At 43.5% G+C, this 21,188-nt stretch overlaps 1 pseudogene; it reads left to right on the plus strand.

Annotated features, from left to right (window-relative positions):
* Positions 1-15,121: 15,121 nt before the first annotated feature.
* LOC119540512 lies at positions 15,122-19,207 on the plus strand (annotated as a pseudogene).
* Positions 19,208-21,188: the final 1,981 nt, after the last annotated feature.

Here is a 21,188-nt window from a genome sequence, read left to right on the forward strand (position 1 = left end):
TACGAAATGTGTCTGTAGAATTTAAAGAAGAATACTAAACTCCCATGGTGTTTTATTACCAGTGCCTTAAGAATCTCCTGTGTGCCTGTCTTCAATAACTTCCTGATCCCTCTCCTGTAAAAGAAACTAATATTGTGTATTTTATCTCATTCCCTTACTTTACTTTATGGTTTTACCTTTTATGTATGGATCTCTAATGAATATAATTCACATATTCCTTTGTGACTTGTATCTTTCATTCAACATTGTTTTCTAGACTACCTAAGGCTACGTAGGTATCTGTAGTTCATTAATTTTTCATTACTATATAATATTCTACTTTATAAATATACCACAATTTGTTTTATCCATTCCACTGTGATTTATGGATTTTTGCTCTTGAAAATAAGGCTGTTACGAACAAGTTTGCTAGTGCACGTGTGCAAAAGTGTCTTTATGGTACATTCCAGGAGTGAAATTACTGGATCAACAGGGTTTGTCCAAGTTCAACTCTACTAGGAAATGCAAATGTTTTTTAATATGGTTGTGCTGGTTTATAGTCCCACAAACAGGGGATAGAGTTTCCACTGCTCTGTACCCTTGGATTGAGAAGGGACAGCATGGCTCAATGTCCTCGGTGCCTCACTCTCTTTCCAGAAGGATGACAAGAGGATGCGAGACCTCACATGGTAACTTCTGCCTGTGAGTTTTTCCACGTGATGCTAGTGAGTGTGATTGTGCTTCTTTCATGACAGGAGTGACAGACCTTTAAATTCTTGCCAATCTGCTAAGTGTGCAATGTGGGTGTGGTTGCTAGCATCCAAGATGGTCCTCGATGATTCTTGTCTTCTAATATCCACACCCTTCCACAATCTACTCCCATGATAAATAGATCTGACCTGTTTAACCAATAATGCAGAAATGATGGACTAGGAGTTCTTAGGTAAGGTCATAAAGAACATTGCACCTTCTATCTGGCTCTCTTTGGATCTCTTGCTCTGGGAGAAGCCAGCTGCCATGTTGTAAGGACACTCAAGCAGTTCTCCAACAGCTGATATTGACCTGCTAGCCAAGTGAGTGAGCTAACTTGGAAGTGGATCTTTCAGTCTGAATCAAGCCTTCAATTAACTTTAGCTAGATACAGCCCCAGCTAACTTCTTTATTGAAACCTCATGAGACATCCTGAGCAAAAATTACCCTGCTAAGCCACTCAGCAAATTCCTCACCCCACAGGAATTTGTATTTCCCTGATTACTAATGAGGTTGTCATCTTTTCCTATGGTTATAGACTATTTGTGTTCCTTTATCGTAAATATCTTGGTCCTGCATTTTCCCTGATTTTTATGGATTTGTTTGTCTTTTCCTTTTTGATTCTTAAATGTTTTTATATTTTAGATAGTCTTTCATCAATACTATGAGTTTCAAATATCTTCTCCCAATTTTTGGTTTGTCTTTTTATTTTGATTTTTGCTTACCTGAATTCTCAATTTTAATGTATTCCTATGTATTCCTATGGGGTTTGCACTTTTGTGTCTTTAAGAAATCCTTCCTTACTCTGGTTTTTATAGATATTCCCCCCATATACTATTCTAAAATTTTATGGTTTTCCCTTTCCCATTCTTTAACCACCTATGTTATGTTTATGTTGTAAGGTGTGTTAGTTTCCTAGCTGCTAAAACAAATACCATACAATGAGTTGGGTTAACAATGGGAATTTACTGGTTCACAGTTTCAGAGGCTAGAAGTCTTTCTTCCTTCCAAGGTCAGTATCTTCTGGCTGGCTGGCAATATTTGGCTCCATCAGAGTCTTCATCCTGGGGAAGCTGTGCTTTGAAAATTACTGTTATCAGATTGACAAGAGTTTTTTTTTTAATTTGAATGGATATTGAGTTTTTCATATTTTTTTTCTCTTTCTGCATCTATTGAAATAATCATATGATTTTTCTCTTCTAATTTGTTGATGTGGTAAACAAATTAAAAATTAACTGATATTGAAAAAAATTAACTGATATTGCACTTGTGGGGTGAATGTAATTTGACCATCATGTACTCTCTTTTTTACACATTTTCATATTCAGATTGCTCATATGTATGTTTGTTTAGGTGTTCTAGTTTGCTAATGCTGCTGGAATGGAAAACACCAGAGATGGATTGGCTTTTATAAAAGGGGGTTTATTTGGTTACACAGTTACAGTCTTAAGGCCATGAAGTGTTCAAGGTAACACATCAGCAATCAAGTACCTTCACTGGAGGATGGCCAATGGTGTCTGGAAAACCTCTGTTAGCTGGGAAGGCACGTGGCTGGCGTCTGCTCCAAAGTTCTGGTTTCAAAATGGCTTTCTCCCAGGACGTTCCTCTCTAGGCTGCAGTTCCTCAAAAATGTCACTCTTAGTTGCACTTGGGATATTTGTCCTCTCTCAGCTTCTCCAGAGTAAGAGTCTACTTTCAACGGCTGTCTTCAAACTGTCTCTCATCTGCAGCTCCTGTGCTTTCTTCAAAGTGTCCCTCTTGGCTGTAGCTCCTCTTCAAAACATCATTCACAGCTGCACTGAGTTCCTTCTGTTTGTCAGCTCATTTATATGGCTCCTCTGATCAAGGCCCACCCTAAATGGGTGGGGACACACCTTCATGGAAATATCTCATCAGAGTTGTCACCTACAGTTGGGTGAGGCACATTTCCATGCAAACAACCTAATCCAAATGTTCCAACCTATTCCCCACTAATATGTCTGCCCCACAACATTACATCAAAGAATATGGCTTTTTCTGGGGGACATAATACATTCAAACCAGCACATTAGGATTTTTTTTTTTAACCATGATTGAGATTGTCCTATAGGTGTGTGTGTGTTTATATATGTGTTTTTGTTTGTTTTTTTGCTTATACTGTTTTTGTGTATATTTGGCATCCAGGTGATGCTAACCTCATAAGAGTTGAGGAATATTCCCTCATTTTCTATTCTCTAAAAGGGTTTGTGTAAGATTGGAATTAACTGGAGGTTGAAATTTCTTTGTGCAAAGATTTTTTTACTACTGATTTTATTTCTCTATTGGTTAGAGTACTATTCAGAGTCTCTATTTATTCTTGAGATAGATTTAGCAAGTTGTATTTTGTAATAATTTATCTGTTTCATCTACGTTGAAAGCTTACTGACATGTTTTTTTGATCATGACCCTGTAACATCTTAGTTATATCCCTCTTTTCCCTCATGATATTGTTTATTTAAGCAGACTCTCTTTTTTTCTTAATTTTAACATACAGTTGTTATTTTATTAGTCTTTTCAAAAGAACCAACTTTGGACTATGTTGATACTCTCTGTTATATGTTTGTTTTCTATTTCATTATTTTCTGCTCACATTTTATTTTTTTCTGTCTACTTTCGTTGCATTTATTCCCCTATTCTTTTCTAACTTCTCAAGCTAGATGCTTAACTCATTAATTCTGAGTCTTCTTTTCTAATGTAAGTTTTCTCTATGTACCACTTTATTTTTATTCCCAAAGATTTGATGGGTATTACTTTTATTATTTTTATGATCTTAATATTTTCTAATTTTTTTTCTTGACTCTTAGATGTGTGTGGTCTTTAAAATAGCTACATGTATACAGTTTTTCTAGTTACATTTGTTTAATGATTTTTAATTTGGTTGAATTGTGGTTAAAGAGAGTGATCTTTGTGATACCAATCATTTGACTTGAGGTAGCTTTATACTGACTGAGTGCAGTCAGTATATTATTTCACGTGCTTCAAATGAATGTGTATACTCCAATTGCGGGGATTCAGCTTGCTGATTTCACTCCTTAAATCTTCCATATCCTTGCAGATGTTTTGTCTGCCTTATCTATCATTTATTATGAGAGATGTCTAATATCTCCCACTATGCTTATGGTTTTATCGATATATATTTGTAGTTCTGTTTATTTTTGCATGGTATATCTTGAAGCTTAAATGCATACAAGTGTTGATTCGTTATATCATCCTGTATTTCCCCTTGGAGCAATGATTCTGTATTTGCTAATTCAGGGATGGGGCAACTTCAAAGCACATAACTACCACAAGTGTTATTCAGCAAGCATACTTAAAAACTAAAGTTTATCAGTATCTTTATTCTCCTCTTAAATGATGTGAGAACGTAGAAAACTTTACTCCTCTTCCCACCTTATATGCTGTTGTTATCTAATATTTTAGTTCTACCTTATTTTCCCCCACAAATAAAATATTATTATTGTTGTTTTATATAGTTGGTTTGTGTTTATATTTCTCCACATTTTTACCAATACTTTTACTTCCCATTTCTTCTTGCATCTCAGACTGTCCAATTGAAATAATTTCCCTTCTCCCCAAGATTTTTGCTTGAGAATTTCCTTTAATGGGAGTAACTCTCAGATTTTATTAATTTGAAGCTTGTGTCTCCCCAGAGAGGATTCACATTGCTTCTGCCAGTCATCCAAGCGCACCATCAACCTGGGACCCCTTTAAATTATATTCTACACATGAGGCTTTCTTTTTTTTTTTTTTTTTTGGACCACATTGGAAGCATGAATTCAGAATGCATACCCAAGTAAGACCCAGGATGGAGAGAGAGTTATTCTTTGCCTCTTTACTCAGTTCTAAAGAGTTTGCTGCCTCTTTACTGGGTGCCAATGTTAAGACGTACTACTTTTCTTGCTGCCCTCTTCTGTGCAAGGGGTTTTATTTTTTACCCACCCTAAACTGTGAGTGTCAGCCTTTGGGGTCTCAGTTTTACATCAGTGACTGAGATTGATCTTTTACTTGTGGCAAGCTTAGGTGTCCTACCCCCATATTCCACAAATTGATGAAAAGAAATCTCAAGTTCTCCAAGGTTTGGCAAAAACCTTACAAAGATCAGTTTGAACTTGCTGACTTTCCAAAGTTCCTGCTTTCACTTCTGTTTGGGAGGTCTTCAATTTCCTTACTTTTATGCCAGTTTTCCAGTGCATTAAAAACAACTCAAACTTTAAATATGATTTACTCAAGAGTTTAGTGTTTCAACTAGGAAAGTCATTCTGGGTAGCTAATCCACATGCTACCAGAAATGAAAATATAAATGATCTTTCTAACATTTTAAATCAATTAAGGTAATGCAGAATAAATTAGAACTTGCATGAAAAATCCTATGCAGGAACTGATCTATAGGATGCAGTTGGCAACAACCAATTAGTAGCATTTACTTAGATGCTAAACACTGTGCCAGGATTTCTCCTCTGAACATATGCTTCCTCCTGAGAATTTACTAATTCTCAAATCTCTCAAGAGATTATCACTCATTGCTCACACAAAAATATCCACAATTAAGTGTAAACCAATGGAATCAAATGAGATTTACTATGGCCCAGTTCTTCCACTCAATAAGTCTCAGACCAGTAACACCTAGGAACAAATCCTGTCTTTGTTGCCTGATTTGGTTCTTTGTCCCCTGATATTTTCAACTCTAAACGTTGATTAAAATGCAGGGAGCATTATGTGAACATTTGGGTCCCAGTTCAACGCATCCTCTGAGTTCATTACCACCAAGGGAAAAGTTAATTGAAATCTAATGTTCCTGAAAGGTGTAACTTAAATCCAGGGTAGTAAATAGATTCCACCGCAAGTACCAACTAACAATTGGTAGCAACTACATGGATCACTGTTGCAAAGCATTATAGGGCTACATCCCTATTCAGAGGAAAAGAAAGCTGTAATCCATTAGAGATGCCCATAGGTGGGTTGGGCAGGGCAGGGGTGAGAGGTGGTTGTGTGTGAGAAAATCGGAGATTGAGTAAATAAGAGGGGAAAGAAATTTGCAAATGAATGAAAAGTGGCATTTACAATCGGAATTACCTTTCTCTTCAAAAATGTAGGTTTGGTGTGCATGGGTTATTGAGACTGAAATCCAGGCAGCTGGTACAGCACCAGCTGACAATTTTAATGATCCCATGGGGTTGGAGCTGTATCAGAACCTCAATCAAGAGCTCTTGTCTTCTGGCCAAGCCAGCCTAGATGGAGTGAGCAAGGCTTGCTGCCAACCAACTTATTGCAGATTGTATTGCAGTTTCAGCCATAGGCAGAAAGGGGCAGAAAAGGGACTGAAACGGATTGTCAGGGGCTGGATTACAGTGGCTTCCTGTAAATTTATTCTTTGTGATGAGATAAATAATATATATTCTGATACAAATATCAGAGAACTTGGCATTTGTTATTTCAAAACAGACCAAAAAAAAAAAAAAAAAAGGAATGTTTTTGGGGAATAAAACTTTTTTAAAGTTTTATTCTCAAAATGGGGCATGATTATGTAGGAAAGAGAATCTAATCAAGTTAGCTAGATATGGAATTTTATTCATTTGCATGCTTTACTTGGAAGATTCAAGTGTAAATTTTTATATTGTTCTCCCTCATATAACCTCCTTTCCAAATGCTATTTTGAGAATAAAGAATAGATTCTTTACCCATATAACTCCCCACACCTCATCTCCCAATACCTGCTCTGTTTTTCCACATCAAAATGTATCTGTAGCATAAAACACAATGCAGGACTAGTGAATTTTATGATTCAGTAGATTAGGCAATAAAAGGGTATGAGGGCCTCCATAACAGTAAACAATCCTTGGAAGAAAGAATCACAAAGAATTCTAAGATTGCTGCTAGTCTGCTTACATTCCTCAGGCAAAAGCTTAAAGAAAAGAATCTTGTTTCCACATTTGTCAGGCTCTTTTGCTTGGCCTTATTGGGCCCAGCTACTTTTTATTAAAAAAGTAGCAAGTTTGACTGCTCAGAATCATTACATCTTCAGATGGAGTAAATAGCCATCTTTCACCCATGGCTTAGGAAATACACTGGCATCAGGAAATACAATTCTGACCATAAGATTGTAGCAAATACCCATTTAAGGTGGACTCTGGGGGTGCAGACCCAGGTTCTGGGTTTCCGTTTTAGAAATTTTAGAGATCCATTACAAAGACCAGCTCTTATCATCATGAGGATTCTGACTATTTGATGTTTATTAAACAAAGAAGTTTCTCTGTTTCCAAAGAACCAGTGAGGGGTTGTCCCTAGAAGGGGCAGACAATCCAGTGTTTCCTAAACTAGATGGCTAATTCTTTTTATATCATTTGGATCATTTAACACACTTTTGTATAAATCAACACCATTACTTTCATTTACTCTTAAACTGCTTTTTAAGGACTTATTAAATCCTCTCAGATGACAATCTTTGTGCCCTCTTTTCTTCCTGTAATTCTTTAAGCAGCCTGTGTCTTCAGGGCAGTTTGCCCAAATGTGTTTGGTACTCTGGAAACATCTGGGTCTGTTGGCACTCTGATCCAGGGCATTTATTTCTAGTCCCTGGATAAGATCCATCAGAATCTCTCTTTCATGAAACACACATTTCAGAAACAACATACTGTTTCCTGATTTGCAGACTCCCTAAGATTTCATCTCTGGAACTGGAAGTCTTTCTCTAGTGGAAGTTTCAGATTTTCCTGTGGTTCTAAGTAAGTCACGTGAAATTGCTTAACTGGAAAAATACATGACTCATATCCCAAATATTGACAATCTCCCAGGGTTTTGCCTCTTTCTTTTCCTGTTTAAATCCTTGTGAGCCTGTTTTCACATCCTGCTGAGTATGCTACAGATATTCAGTGTTCTCCTGCCCCTGTTCCTGGGACTTTAAATTTATACAGTTAAGCATATTTTTGGCCTAGGTAAGTGTATTAGCCAGGATTCTCTAGGGAAAAAGAACTGACAGGAGATAAATACATATATACATAAAATGTAAATATTATGAGATTTTTATAAAAATTATCTTACACAACTGTGGGGATGCACAAGTAATTCCACAGGGCAGGCTGCAAGCTGGGAACTCCAGTGAAGGTCTTCCATGGATTGCCCAGGAGAAGCTGGCTGGCTGAAGCAGAGATGGAAATTCTCTCTTCCAACTGATGAAGTTCTCACTTCTCCCTTTCAAAGCCTTCATCTAATTGGGTGAGCCTTCCCTCATTGTCGAAGCCAGTCTCCTCAGTTGATTGTAGATAGAATCAGCCATAGATGCAGTCAACTTATTAAGTCCTGAAAATGTCCTCACAGTAACAGTCAGGCCAGAGGTTGCTTGTCTAACAACTGGACACCATCCCCTGGCCAAGTTGACACAGGAACCCAACCATCACAGTAGGGTTTCTCCTAACCCCTGCAATAGAGATTCCCAGGCCTCATCCCCAAAGATTCTGATTTTGTGGATCTGGGGCAGGGTCATAAAATCTACATTAGAAAAAAACGAAAACAAAAAAAACAAAAAAAACTCCTCTCCGACTGATTCTGATCAGCAGGTCAACCTGCTTTGAGAACTCCTGGAAATTTCTGTAATACAGACAACCTTAAGGAGCTTAGGTTAAGCCACGTTGGCTCCCAGGTCTAAGTCTCTCTGGTTCCCTCTAGTGGCCTAAAATAAAATGTGATTTCTACAATTTAATCAATTCCAAGGGAGGCAGCAGCAGAGGAGTACCAGGTTACTCACACTCTGCCACTCCCATTCTTTCCCACTGGTGAGATTAGATTAAAATGCACATACAGGCAAATTAACAGATGCATTCAGAAAAAAGACAACATGCATCCCAGCGCTGGGCCTTAGAGGGGTGGAGACACCTCGCCTGCTTTGTGGCTGGTTTAGCTGGGGATGTCCACAGGTTGCACGGGGAGTGTGAGCCCAGACGGCTGCTACAGAGCCCTCCCCTGCAGATGGCAGTCAGGTGGCTCTGCCCGGCCACAGCTCCCCACTGGTTCCTGAGATTCCTCAGGGCACAGCAAAATGCAATATTGGAACTCAGTACATTTTGTGTTGAATTTGTGTTATTTGATGTAATTAATGCATGTTCTTCCACAGAGAGGAGAAATGAAAGAGAAACTGAATCAGGTTGAATACTTGGTGTGTTCCAGTTGCCTAACCTTGCCACATGTCATGTTGGACAAAGTTCAGAGACGCCGGAAGCAGAATTTTTAGGCATGACTGTCTCTTGGCTATTACCTTTGCATTAGTCCTGGAGCTTGGAGTAGTGTAAAAGTTCTTCCTTTTGGGCAGCCCTTAATGCAAAGGGGAAGTGGGTGGGGAGGCTGGGGACTGCTCGATTCCAACTGGCCGCTTGGGCCAGCCTGGGGAGAAACTGGGGTGAGCTCAGTGCCTTCGATTAGCTTCTGTACGTTCAGAAAGGTGCAGCCCTAGAATCAGTCTTGGAGATTTCCAATTCAACCATGTTATTGAGAAGATAATGAAACAAGGCCCTGGAATTCAGATCTTCTGTATCCTGATGGAATATTTATTCCACTGCATCCTGCAGTCTTGCTGTAACCTAAAAATCTTGTGAATGGAGAAGACACAGCTGGGACAACATAAATGGGCAACTGTGAACTAAAATGCATGCAGCCACATCTAATTCTGTCACTCCTGTAATTGGAGATATACAGATCTGCCCCTTGCATTCAACCATGCTGTTGATTTGACTCTCAGAATCTCTTTCAAATCTGCCTGCTTCCCTCCAAGCCCACTAACACCACCCTAGTCCTGCCCACCTGCAGTGGTCTCCCAGATTCAAATACAATCAACCTTTGTATTAGATTTTTCAAAGTGCAGCCAGGGTGTGATTTCTAAAGTGCCTGTCTCCTCAAGTCACTCTTGCTTAAAATCCTTCCACATCTTTCCATTATGCTTCAGCTACAAATCCAAACTCACTAACATGATTGAGAAGCCTGGCTATGACATGTACCAGCTCTTCCTAGTGGACCCAATTTAACTCCTGAAATGTGCTTTAGTCACTTAAGCTTCCACCTCTACATAAATGCTTTTCCCTTGCCTGAAACGGTCTCTACCTTCCCACCCCCACTTTGCCCCATCCCCACCCTCCCTCTTCTCCCAGCTAATGGCTGCTCCTTAAACATCACTTCCTCAGGAGGTCCCCTGTTCTCAGCTCCTGCACCAGTAACATTCACCATCAGTCACTTGCTGGCTTCCACCTCCCTGCTGGAAAGCAAGCAGAGAGCCTGTCTGCTTCATTTACTCTAATGTTCCAGTGCCCAAAACAGTGAGTTGGACAAAGTAGGTGGTCAATGAATATTTTTTGAGTGGGTGTTCTGAGTTGCTCTTCCACACTGCACGAGCTCATCTCCCTGCTCAACCTTTCTCTCCCACCTTCTGACACTATTACAACATCATGGGAAAGAAGGGGAAGTATTTGGTTGGAAAAAGCCACCCAGGGTGGCTGCTTCCCTGCTGCCCTCCCACCTGGTTGGGAATTCCCGATCTCCTCAATCGCCTCAGTTTCAGACCTGGAGAAGTTTGAATGGCCTGATCAAGATCATGTGGCTGCTTAGTGGTTGTATTGAGGGTCCCCAAGACCACCCTCTGGTGAGATGATTTGCTAGAAGGGCTCATGGGACTCAGAAAAGCTGTCATACTCATGGCATCCAGTGGCATCCCCTACAAGCCAAGGGATGCCAAGGATTGGGGGCAAACCTCTGTAAACTAGAAGAGACAAGCCACCTCCCCTACAGGTTTCAAAGGGAGCAAGGCCCTGCCTACACCTTGATTTCTGACTTCCAGCCTCCAGAACTGCAAGACAATAAATTTCTGTTGTTTTAAGTCACCTAGTTTGTGGTTCTTGGTTATGGCCACCCAAGGAAATGAAGGCAGTACCCGGCTCATAAATTATTATAAAGACCAAATGCAGTAACGCACATCAGGTGCTTAGAACAGGGCTTAGCATGCAAGCAGCAATCAAAAAATACTAGCTGGGAGAACTTAAGATGGCAGCTAGGTGAGACAGGGCAAAAAAAACACCTCCATAAAAAATACTAGATAAAAACCAGAAAGTGACCCAGAACACCATTCCAGCGTAGCACAAGCCAGACAAGGTCTGCTAAATCTACAGGGAACATGCATTTGGAGAAACCAGGAATCTGCATTCTGAAACAAGTGGGTAAGGCGGCTGAAAGTCCAGTGGCTGCACTGCAGTGTGAGTAAACAGTGGGCTGGCATCTGGAGATGGACTAGTTCCTTTTAAAAAAAAAAAAAAAGCCCAGGAGTGGCTGCAGATACCACAAGGAGAGCCACACTTTGAAGCACGGCGGGAGTGGGCTGGGTTAACATCTCGGTGTCTGGCATGGACAATACCCCTTCCCATACCCACTGCTGATTGTCTCGAGACCAGGGAAGCAGAGGGGAGCCAAAAGGAGAAAAAAACCGCATTCCTTGCAGCCATCCCCTCAGCGGTCAAGGGACGCTCCTGCCCAGGCCGGACCCACAGCCCATAGCCATGCCAAGAAACCCAGTGCAATGGGGAGTATTTTCCACAGCACTACACACATGCCACAATATCGGCCGTGTACAGTGGCCTTTAGTGCACCCACAGCTGATTGTCCTGGAGCTGGGAGAGCAGAGCTGTGCGAAAGGGAGAAGTTAACCCATCCCATTCAACCATCTTTGAAGCGGGCTGGGAATGCCCCTGCACGGCCCGGCGACCCAGGGCTTCCCTGGAGGCTGGCACACACTTGTGATGTGGCACAGCTCTCCCTCAGCAGAGGTCCTGGAAGAGCACAGCTGGGAAGGGGGACCCACTCGGAAACCCCAGGAACCCTACGTGAATACCAAGGACTTGTGGGTCAGGGCAGAGACAATCTGTGGAAAGACTGAAATGAAGGCTTAGGCTCCTGCAACAGCCTTAAATCTCCAGGGACACCTGGGAGGTTTGATTATTAAAGCTGCTCTGTCTCCCTAACCACCCAGCCACACACCCCACATTCAGGGCAGACAGCATCAACAACACACTCAAACTTGGTGCACCAATTGGACCCCACAAGAATCAGACCCCCACACACCACAAAGACAAAGTTGGGGAGAACTGACTTGAGGGAAATTGGTGACTAATGGATGCCATCTGCTGGTTAGAGAAAGTGTATGCCACCAAGCTGCAGTTCTGATAAATTAGGGATCAAGTAAAGCAAATGCCAAGAGGCCAAAAACAACAGAAATCTTAAAGCATATGATAAAACCAGACAATATGGAGAACCCAAACCCAAACACCCAAATCAAAAGATCAGAAGACACACAGTATTTGGCACAATTAATCAAAGAACTACAGACAGGCAACAAGAGCATGGCACAGGATATAAAGGACATAAAGAAGACCCTAGAAAAACACAAAGAAGAAATTGCAAGAGTAAATAAAAAAATAGAAGATCTTATGGAAATTAAAGAAACTGTAGGCCAAATTAAAAAGACTCTGGATACTCATAATACAAGATTAGAGGAAGCTGAACAACAACTCAGCCTCCTTGAGGACCACAGAACAGAAAATGAAAGAACAAAAGAAAGAATGGAGAAGAAAATTGAAAAAATCAAAATGGATCTCAGGGATATGATAGATAAAATAAAATGTCCAAATTTAAGACTCATTGGTGTCCCAGAAGGGGAAGAGAAGGGTAAAGATCTAGAAAGAGTATTCAAAGAAATTGTTGGGGAAAACTTCCCAAACCTTCTACACAATATAAATACACAAAGCATAAATGCCCAGCGAACTCCAAATAGAATAAATCCAAATAAACCCACTCCAAGACATATTCTGATCAGAAGACTGTCAAATACTGAAGAGAAGGAGCAAGTTCTGAAAGCAGCAAGAGAAAAGCAATTCACCACATACAAAAGAAACAACATAAGACTAAGTAGTGACTACTCAACGGCCACCATGGAGGCAAGAAGGCAGTGTCATGACATATTTAAAATTCTGAGAGAGAAAAATTTCCAGCCAAGCATACTTCATCCAGCAAAACTCTTCTTCAAATTTGAGGGAGAGCTTAAATTTTTCAGAGACAAACAAATGCTGAGATTTTGCTAATAAAAGACCTGCCCTACTTCATATAATAAAGGGAGCCCTACTGGCAGAGAAACAAAGAAAGGATAGAGAGATACAGAGAATTTTAACAGACATATATAGAACATTACATCCCAGATCAGTGGGACACACATTTTTCTCTAGCGATCATGGATCTTTCTCCAGAATGGACCATATGCTGGGACATAAAAACAAGCCTCAATACATTAAAAAAAAAAAAAAAAAAAAAAAAAAAAAATTTGTTCAAAGCACATTCTCTGATCACAATGGAATACAAATAGAAGTCAATAACCATCAGAGACTTGGAGAAATCACAAACATCTGTAGGGTAAAAATGAGGGAGAGATGAAAACATTCCCAGATAATCAAAAGCTGAGGGACTTCACCACCAGTAGATCAGTCAGTCCTATGAGAAAAGCTAAAGGGAGTTGAGCAGGCTGAAAGGAAGGGACACTAAACAATTGACTGAAACTACTTGAAGAAATAAAGATTACCAGTAAAGATCACATGGTAAATATAAATATCAATACTACTGTATTTTTGATTTGTAACTCCACTATTTACTTCCTACAGAATCTAAAATACATAAACTATAATGATTAATCAGTGGTTTTGGACTCAATGTAAAATATGTAATTTTTGACAAGAACTACATAAAGGTGGGGGAATGAGGGAGTAAAGGAACATAGTTTATGTGTCACATTGAAGTTAAGTTGGTATCAAAGAAAAACAAGATTGTTATAGATTTAAGATGTTAAATTTAAGCCCCATGGTAAACACAAAGAAAGTATCAGAGAATATGACCATAGAGATGAAAAGTAGAGTAGGGGTTCCAAGAAGTGGGGGAAGAGGCAATGGGGAGTTAAGAAATGAGTGTAGGGTTTCTGTTTGGGGTGAAGGGAAACTTCTAGAAATGGATAGTGGGAATGTGATAGCATTGCAACATTCTAAATGTGATTAATCCCACTAATGGAATGCAAGGGAGGGGGCGGTATGGGAAGATTTGGGCTGTGTATATGTTTCCACAATTGAAAAAAAAAAGAAAAAAGACAGTCTAAATAGATGACAATTAAATGCCAAGGATGATCCTGGATGGGATCTGAGGATGGAGAAGAGGAGGCTCAAAGGGACACAGAAGGGACATAAGGAAAAAAAAAAAGGAAATATAGAATGTAAGCTTTGTATCAATGTTGAATCTCTTTAACTTCTTAGCTGTGCTTAATGGGATTGCATAAAAGAATGTTCTTGTCCTTGGGAAAGGTATATGTGAATTATAGTGTTTGTTCAAAGATGTGTGCAGCTTGCTCTCAGAGGACAGAGCAATAGATGATGGATGATAGATGGGGGGGAGGGAGGGAAAGAAAGAAATGGTGGTGTGACAGGATGTTAAAGGTGGTGGATTGGGGTATCAGGGGAGGGGGGTCGGGGTGCTGGGGTTCTATGTATGGGGTTTGAACTGTTTTTGCAACTGTTCCTGTAAGTTTGAATTTATTTCAAAATAAGATTTCTTAAAAAAAAAAAAAACTAGCTCTTCATCCACATCACAAATTGTTACTGTAAACATTAATTCACATTACTTTTTCCTTCTTTCCTTCAACAAAAGCTTATCCATCATTTACTGAGTTCCATGTCTTTGTGAGATGCTGGGGGTATAGAGAAGGCCAGGTGGGAAAACGGAGTCCCTGACTGTGATGGTTAGGTTCATGTGTCAACTTGGCCAGGTGATAGTACCCAGCTGTCTGGTCAAGCAAACACTGGCCTAACAATTGCTGTGAGGACGTTTCTGTCTGGTTAATAAACCAACAGGCTGGTTTATTAAATCATCAGTCAATTGTCTGCAGCTGTGACTGATGACTCACCAAAGGGCAAGTCTTCCACAATGAGAGAATGCAATTGGCTGGGTTTGATCCAATTAATCAGTTGAAGACTTATAAGCGAGACAGGTAGAGGACCTTCACTTCTTCTTCGGCTGCCCAGTGAAGCATTTCCTGAGGAGTTCGTCAAAGTTGCCGGTTTGTTTCCTGAGGAGTTCATCAAACATGTTCGTCGAATATCCCAGTTCATTTCCTGAGGAGTTCATCGGACATCTTCCTTGCAGTTGACAGTTTGCTGACTGCTCTACAGAATTTGGACTCGTGCATAGCCACAGTTGCGTGAGTCACTTTTACAATTTGATAGTCAGGGACACCTCTCATTGACTCTGTTTCCCCAGAGAACCCTAACTAATACACTGACTCACTGTGGTAGGGGAGATAGACAGGAGCACACAGATGCTGCCCCCCAAGGGTACAGGTGCAGTAACAGAGGTGAGCTCAGGTCCACACTGGAAGGGTTTCTGCTCACATCCAGGGAAAGGGGTGGGGGTGGGGGGCCACAGGAGCAAAAAAATGGATTCTTTACAAACACCCAAAATGTTTTTAACTAGAGACTATAAAGACCCTAAAAGAAGTACCAGCCTCACCCATTATCATGTAAATCACATGCCCTTTACTAATCTGTGACTTCCTCTCATAAGCATGTTGGTGAAACCCAGAGCCCAGGTGGCCAGAAAATTCTTGTCCCTAACCGAGTCACTGACTCATCCCCTCCTTTGTAATGCAAATTATACATTATTTCACTGATGCCTGTTTTTGTCCTACAATAATTCATACCTTTTTACATTTGACTGTCACATCCTTGTTTCAAATTTGATGTTAATTAAAATTTTTTTGATACCTGTAAAAATACATGTATTTTGCATCTCTAATGCCCTATTTCTGCTATTATTATTTATGTCACAAATCCATGACATTTGTCATCTCTGCGAAGTGCAATATTGTTCCAAAGAGAAAACCCTTTATTAAGGACTGCAATGAAATATTTCCATAAAATTTTTATGAATGCAGTCCTTAAAAATGCCATCCATGATTGAAGTGGGATGGGTTTCAAACACTTCACTTCCAGGTTGAGGGTCATCTAGAAGAGCCTTCCCCATGTACTGGATATCTTCTTTTGCTCCAAGATCCACTCTACACTTCCCTCCACTGTTTTCTGCCCCCAGGAGGCTGACCGGTGTGAATTCTGGTTGGGCTTCTGCCAAAAGAGAGCCCCTCAGCACCTCTCAGTGAAAGTGGGAGGCAGAGAGGGATGGGTGCAGGGAGGTTCAAGCCAGAGTTCCCGGAGAAGGGTCTTTGAGGAACGTGTGCAGAACTGCGTTGAAACATCACAGCGATCTTTTGATGGCAACACCCTAACACCTCCATCCTCTGGCCCAAGTTTGCCCACGAATCACATCCTGGGCATCCCTAGAGACACAAGCCTGACACTTGCTTACTCTCACATGAAGTTTTATTTCCGGAATTGGCATGGCATTAACCCTCAGCAGCAGGTGTGTGCCCCTGGGAGCCCCGGGGACCAAGGCTTCCTCAGACAGGCAGAGCAGGGGTGCAACTCCTAGGCTCGGCCTCTTTTGAGTACCTCTCTGAGCAGGGCAAGCATGAGTTTGTGAACAATGTGGCATCACCGTGGGAGCACTTTAAGAAGGAGAGCCCCGGCATGGCCTTTCCACATCTCTGCCCCCTCAGTCCTGCCATGGCATCCCCCCTGGAGGAGGTGGCCAAAAAGATCAACTTAAAGACTACATCCCGCCCTCCTTCCGGCAGCAGATCTGGCAGCAGATCCGGCAGCACCACGTGCTGATGTGGCTGCACATGTGTAGCACCTTCCACAGGTTTTGTTGTGACTTCCAGCCCGGCCTCCTCTCCCAGCAGCTCACCATGGTCAAGTACCTGGCCACGCTCAAGCGGCTATCACCCTGCTTTGGCACTGGCACGTGCCACCACCTGGCATGGCTGGCACAGGCTGAGGGGAAGCCCTGTTCCCTCTGGGGCGATCGGCAGGCCCATGTGGACCCCAGGCCCCAGTCTGCTGTGGAACTCCCCCACCCACTGAATGCCGGTGACACACACCCGCAGCATTCAGTGGCAGCCAGTACAGGCCAATGGTTCTAGGAATCCCCAAGCCAGCTGTCTGGGCAGAAAACCAAGGCACAAGAGGCTGGCAATCAGCCAGCAGACAGACAGGCAGAAGGAGCTGCTTTGGGCCCACTTCCCCGATTTCCAGGACACCACCCACATAGGGGTGGATGAGCACCACATCAGCACCCACTGAAAGGACAAGTGCCTGGAGCTGACCCTGCCTTCCAGGGCAGCGGCTCTGTCCTTGGTGTCACTGGAGGATGGATATTTCCTCCTGATAGCTGATTGAGCCACCACCTGTGCCATGAGGTAGCTCCCCCTTGGCTGGTGATGAGTCTCCAGAATGACATCCACAGCTGCCTGCTGGAGCCCTTCGTGGTGGCCAAGCCCGGGGTTGGGGATGGCCTCTACCTCATCCACCGAAGCACCAGCCACTCTCAGGCCTGATTCTGACAGTGGCCCAGCATGAAAGGGCACCAGGTGCGCTGAGCCTACACTTGTGGAGGTTCCCCACTGAGCAGCCATGTGGGGCCTTCCTGCTGGAGGGTAGGGGCTGCCCCTTCCCGAGCCTGTGAGAGCTGAGGGCTGCCCTGCAGGACTGCCTGCTGCCAGCCGGAGAGGCCTGCTCCCCGCTGCACTGCTGCTACCTGCCAAGGCTGGGAGAGATCTCCAACCTCACCATCATGTGGGATCCTCGGGCCAGCCCCAGACTGCTCAACCTCAGCCAGCTCCACTTCCACTGGATCTAGCAAGATGAGAACACCCAGTTGTCCAAAGCACAAGAATGAACGTACCCCGAGGAGGGCCAGGTGTTGGGGGGAGACCTCCCTCCCTGCTCCTCATCCCGCACCCCGCTGGAACCATGGGCAGGAGCTGCCAGTGGTGCTCCAGGTACCAGACCTGGATCACCGTGACATGGTCCTGGCCTTCTACGAGACAGCCTCATGAGCCAGGTGTCCCACATCCACCTGGCCTTCCTGCACCACATCTGTGGGCGCCGCTCTGAAACCCCATGATGATGCAGCACGTGGAGCACATGGAGCACACGCCCCTGATATTGCAGCTGTGGCAAGAGGGGCTGAGGCTCTGTGGCATGGAAGCTGGCAGTGGCTCAGCGGCTGGCAGTGGTTCGGCTGCTGGCCAACACCCTCAGCTACCTGGAGGACAGGAACCTGGTTCATGGCAACATGTGTGGCTGTTAAATCTTGCTGGCACAGGCAAGGCTCCGCAGCGCACCAGCCACTTCATCAAGCCCAGAGAAGCGGCATGGGCCTGGGTGCCCTCTCCAGAAAGGAGCTGGTGGAGCAGATCCCCTGGTCAGCATCCCGCAAGGCCAATAGCCTTAGCACCAGGCAAATGGGGCATTTTTTGGAGACCTGTTCTAAACAGGAAGCCCTCCTGCAGGGCCGCGGCTTCTCTGAGAAAGAGCCTTTGTGCCCACTCAGTAGCCCATGCCTGACCCAGGAGCTAGCCCAGTGGCCGTCCTTCTGCACCACACTGCGCGACCTCACTCGGCTGCAGCCCCATAATCTTGTTGACCTCTCTCTCGGCTGTGAACCCAGACTCTCCCGCACCAGATGCCATGGTTTTTAACAAGCGCTATTTGAAAAGCGATCCAGGATCCAGGTGAAGATCACTTCAGCAAGGTCGGCCTGAACTGCTTTGCGAGATGGTGGCGGCAAAGGCCCTCAAGGCTGGCTGTGGCCCCCAGCCCCACTCCGACCTCCACATCCTGCACACACTCTGCCAATGAGCACATCGAGTACAGGGGCTGCCACCAGGACCCAGGCGAGAAGTCGGTGCAGCTCATCATGGAGTACGTGATCCTGGGCAGCCTCCAAGCTGACCTGCCCCAGCACAGAGGGGGCTGGCCCAGCAAACCTGAGAGGGCCTGGCCTGCCAGCATGGACGGCCCGGCATCCATCCACCCAGACCTGGCCTCATGCAATGTGCTGCTGGACAAGGACAGGCTGGTCAAGATCTGGGACTTTGACCCAGCCAAGACTCTGCCCGAAGTCCATGCTACCACTTGTTCAAGGACGGGCATGCCCAGAATACCTGCAGGAGTCTAAGTTCTACCATGTGTCTGATGTCTGGTCCTTCAGAGTTACCCTGTACCAGCTGCTGATCCACTGTGACTCTTGCCTGCCAGAAATCCCTCTTAAAATTCATCCAGCTCGTAGGCCTGGCCCAGGGTCAGATGAGGTTGCGGAGGCTCACTGAGCTTCTAGAATGAGAGTAGAGACTGCCACAGCTGGAGGGATGTCCCTGTAAGATCATTCTTCTCTTCAAGTACAGCTGGGAGACAGAGGCCTCCTTCCAAGACCTTCCAGAATCAGCCTCAAGACAGTCCAGGAAAAACCCTAAGGTCAGGCCCCCTCCATGTTCACTGGGTGCTGAAGCTGCCAGTGGCTTTGCTAGGAGGCGGTGGTGGGATGATGGAGATGGACCAGGCGGTACTCACAGAAAGGGCCTCCTCCTCCCCACCCCAAAAGGGGCCAAGATGGGGAAGTCTGCCTCACCCACTCCCTGTGCCTTCCTCCTGTCTGGACAGCCATCTGTGAACTGACTCACCTGCCATGGTCATGAGCCTGACACGGGTCCCTCAGGGGACCCTTGAATACAATTTTTGCCTTTTCCAGCTCCCACCCTTTGGACCCACCATGTCTGCTGACAGGTAATAAACTTATATTTCCTCTGTTGGAGGCTGTTCAACAGGGCAGGTTTGCTCGAGTTTGCCCTCCCTGGGACTGCCACTAGAGGGAGACACTTGCCGAGGAAACTGGATTCAAGGGTTGAAACTTCACTTGCCTGTGAATCACCAGCGAGCGCCTGGGCCAGTCCTGGTGCACAGACAGCACTCAGTAACTACTTGCCGAATACACAAAGTCTTTGGGGGTCCACATGCCACGTAGATAAGTCTCTGCCAGTTTCACCCCTTCCTGTCTGTGTGACCTCAGGCAAGTGGCTTTCCCTCTCTGGGCCTCTGCTCTCCTCAACTATAAATTAGGGGTCATCAGGCCTGCTATCTCATAGGATGGATGTAAAGAGTAATGAGGTCATGTAAGGAAAATGCTTAGCAGAGAGTCTGGCAAACAGGAAGTACTTAATAAACATTCAATAACATTATTTTTTAAAAAGAGAGAGAGAGAGCCCACCAAGAGATTGGAGTAGAAGCAGAACAACATAGACGTATTTCTCTAGCTGTCATCCTGTGGGATGTCCCTGCCCACAAGTGCCTCTCTCTCCTCCTGGCCCTTCAGAACTAAGGGTGGTGCCAACCCTGTTGTCAGTAGCCCCAGGTTCCTATATTATGGTAGTGGTTTCCCTATCCCCACCTGCATGTTTGTAGTTATCCCTTTGTAAATGAACCTATCTCAAATTATCCTAATTTGAGCATGCCATCTGTTTCCCGTTGGGACGCTGACTGATGCATCCCACCACTCAGAAGCTCTTCCTTCAAGGTCACTTGCTAACTTCCACTGTCAAACTTCCTCCTGGCCAGAGTGCTACTGGGAAAAGCCTCTCACTTGCTGGCTTGCCGGTTGCTCTACACAGGCTTCCCTGAAACACACGCTAGGAACAAGATTCTGAAAGCCCTTCCTCCCAGCAAATTGACCTATTGACCCAATGTGAAATTAGACCAACTTTTTTTTGAAATTCAAAAGTGCTCAGGCAATTGTGGTTGCGGAGTTGTATATACATAATTTATATGACAGAAAATGCAACATCTCCAATATGGTTAAGCAAATTGGTGTGTCCATTTGGGTTTATAACTAGCTCCTCAATGAATGTAAAGAAATAAGCATGAAGAAAAGGGCAATAGTAGTCCATGTCATTGGACTTACTTACAGATGGCCACATAGTAATTGTTAACCATACATTTGTTGATTGACCGATAGATTGATGTATGAGGCCAGGTCATCAAGACCAGGCTTGTATGCAAATTTTCTAAAAGCTTATCCTAAGAAACTATTAATAGATGTTTTGGTCTTGATAGGAATTAAAATGTCTGAATATCAAGCCACAACAACATTTATAAAATACAGTTTACAGAGAATACCTTTTAAGGCACTTTCAAAGCGTTAGTAAAATTAGTTTTAATTGCAATAAATCCTTTCTCTGTTTGAGACAAACTGAGCAGAAGTACTAGGGATCTATGGACCCCTGGAATTTTTATGCAAAATTGGGAATGTACATATGCATTTTCCTGGGGCAAAGTGTTCATTTGTCAGATCCATAACCCTAAGAAAGCTAAAAACAACTGCTGTACTGTAGGGGTTCTGAGGTTGCATGTATTCAGAATATACAGATTAATAATTGTTACCAAAAGTGCTTTAACGATACAAAATAAGATAAACCACCAGGGGCACGTTTTATT

This window comes from Choloepus didactylus, chromosome 7 (assembly GCF_015220235.1).
Source record: "Choloepus didactylus isolate mChoDid1 chromosome 7, mChoDid1.pri, whole genome shotgun sequence".
In the NCBI taxonomy this organism is placed as follows: Eukaryota; Metazoa; Chordata; class Mammalia; order Pilosa; family Megalonychidae; genus Choloepus; species Choloepus didactylus.